Source organism: Trichechus manatus, unplaced genomic scaffold (assembly GCF_000243295.1).
Source record: "Trichechus manatus latirostris isolate Lorelei unplaced genomic scaffold, TriManLat1.0 scaffold00021, whole genome shotgun sequence".
Classification (NCBI taxonomy): domain Eukaryota; kingdom Metazoa; phylum Chordata; class Mammalia; order Sirenia; family Trichechidae; genus Trichechus; species Trichechus manatus.
Genome location: NW_004443957.1, coordinates 3,186,287 through 3,189,144, shown reverse-complemented (window position 1 = coordinate 3,189,144; position 2,858 = coordinate 3,186,287). Strand labels below are relative to the sequence as shown.

General features: G+C 41.0%; 1 pseudogene; it reads right to left on the bottom strand.

Annotated features, from left to right (window-relative positions):
- Positions 1–238: 238 nt before the first annotated feature.
- On the bottom strand, positions 239–1,441 carry LOC101357784 (60S ribosomal protein L3 pseudogene; annotated as a pseudogene).
- Positions 1,442–2,858: the final 1,417 nt, after the last annotated feature.

Sequence of the window (2,858 nt, the reverse complement as noted above, 5' to 3'; positions counted from 1 at the left end):
AACTTTGTTTTAAAGTAATGGTCAACTATTTGGTCTTATATAGATGATTTTTTTAAAGGAGCACGTACTCATGGTTGATATTCTTTATTTTGTGAGCCTTTCTGTTATTTAGCTAAGAGGGTGACCTCATGGGCTAGTTTTGGTTCAAGGTTTAAAGAGTCTCTCAGGGCAATAGTCTTGGGGAGTCCTCTAGGCTCAGCTATTGAGATTCCACCAGCTGCACAATCTATTCCTGACATTAAGCTCCTTCTTCCTTTGCAATTTGTTCTTTCTTAAGTGGTCCCACGAACGCTTTCTTCTCCTCCACAGTCTGGAAGCTACCATGGCCTAACCTGGAGGCAGTGTCGATGAACTTGAGGTCAGTCTTCTCCAGGGCCCAGCATTTGGTCGGTACCAGTAAGGACTTTCAGAGAGTGAACACTTGCTTCTTGGTTCCCACCATGCAGCCTTTCAGCATAACAAAGTCCATTGATCGCTTCACCATAGTGGACAAAACCACCCAGAGGGTTGATGCTCTTGTCAGACATACTGCAATTGGTGGAGGCATTGTTTTTGATCAGTTTGCCATCCTTGATAAGGTAGCCCTGGCCAATCTTGTAGATCTTCTTGCTTATCTCAGCATGGTGATGGTTGTCCTTCTGCCCAGCACGCACCACAGAGAAGGCCATGTGTGCAGGATGCCAGGCCTTGATACAGGCAACCTCGCACAGCCCTTGGAGGATCTCAGTGGGCAGTTTCTTGGTGTGCCAGCGGCTGGTGACCCCTTTGTAGCCCTTGCCCTTGGTCACCCTGATGATGTCGATCATCTTGTCCTGCCTGAACACCTGGCTCACAAGCACCTGCTGCTCTAGCCGCTCATGGGCCCAGTCCAGCTTCTCAGCCACAATGTCTCCTTTCACCTGGATCTCCATCAGGAAGGCTTTCTTCTGGTGCAGGGGAAGGAGGCACATCTGGGTGTGGCGATAACACAGATGACCTGGCAGTACTTCTTTACGCTGTTGAAGTCCTTCTCTAGCTGCTTCTTGCCATCGTCGTCCTGCTACTTCTTGCAGTACTTGGTGAAAGCCTTCTTAGATTTATGCCAGTTCTTGTAGAAGCACCGTTTGCACTCATCACTGATACGCTCAGCAATGACAGTCTTGAAGGTACAGAGAGGAGTTTCCATGTAGCCCATGATGCCAACAACCACCATGGGTAGTGTCTCCACAATGTTCATGACCTCCACCACTTCCTTCTTGTTTACCTTGAACACTGGTCTAATGACCTCCCTGATGATGTGGGTCATGCCAGTCTTGTAGCCCAGGAAGGCTGTGAGGTGGGCAGGCTTGGAAGCATCATCCTTGGGGAAGTTCTTCATATTCTTGTGGTGCCGGCTGCTGGGCTTCCGAGGCAAGGAGCCCAGGGGCCCATGCCTGTAAGTGGAGAACTTCCTGTGAGACATTCCATTGTTGAGTCCTGCTGGTAGAACTTGGTAAAGTCTTTTGATGAATATAAGTATTTAACTTTCATGAGGTCCCAGTTATCTATTTTGTTTTCTGTTGCTTGTGCATTTGTTTTTGTGTTTGATAATCTATCACTGAAAAAAATTAGGTCCCAAAGCTTTCCGCCTGTATTTTTTTCTAAGAACTTTATGGTTTTAAATTTAACATTTAGGTCCTTGATTCATTTTAAATTAGTTTTTGTGTATGATGTGAGGTATGGATCTTGTTTCATTTCTCTGCATGGTGTGGAAATCCAGTTTTGCCAGCACCATTTGTTGAAGAGACTCTTCCTGCCCCATTGAATGGATTTGGCTCCCTTGTCAAAAATCAACTGACCATAGATGTTTGTATTTATTTCTAGATTTTCAATTATATTCCATTGGTCTATGTGTCTATCATTAAACCAGTACCAGGCTGTTCTGATTACTGTAGCTATGTAACCTACCCTAACATTTTAAAAAACTTCTTTTCTAATTCAAAGGGCAAAACATCTGTTTGTTCATTAAGAAGGTTGAATGTTTTTATGTTTACTAGCTGTTTCTATTTCTTGTTTTGTAAATTAACCATGTTTTTTGCCTTTCATCCACTTGCATGATTTCTTATAAGGGTATTAATTCTTTTAAGTCTTATATTTGTTGAGAACATTTTCTTCAGTTTTCTTGCCTTTTGATTTTTATGACTTATTGGGCAAAAAAACATTCAAAATTTTTATGACTTCTAATCATCAATATTTTTTTCATATTTTGGGAGATTCCTGACCGTGAGATTTGATCAACATTTACTTCTTATTTGTTTGATTTCACTTTGAATCAATTTGGATTTTGTTTTAGAGTATGATTGTGATGTGAAGATCTAAATAGATTTGTTTATTTATTTCCATATATCTAACTATTGTCCCCAGACCATTGTTTCCGCATTACTTTAATGCCACCTAATTTATTTAGATTTTTATGTATTTTGTTTCTGAGCCACATTTTTGTGTTAATCTGCCCTTACATCAGTAGCATAATACTTTATTGATAGTTGTTGTTGTTGAGCGCTGTCGAGTCGATTCTGACTTATAGTGATCCTTTTCTCCAAGGAGCGGCTGGTGGGTTTGAACCACTGACTTTTCAGTTAGCAGCTGAGGACTTAACCATTGTGCTACCAGGCTCCTTTTAATGGTGGGTAGTTTTATAATATTTTGTAATCCAGGGGACGATTCTCCCCTAATACTCTTATTTCTCACAAACTTATTATTATTATTTTTATTGTACTTCAGGTGAAGGCTTACAGAACAAATAGTTTCTCATGAAACAGTAGTACACATATTGTTTCATGACATTGGTTAACAACCCCCCAACATGTCAACCCTCTAACTTCTCAACCTTTTTTTTT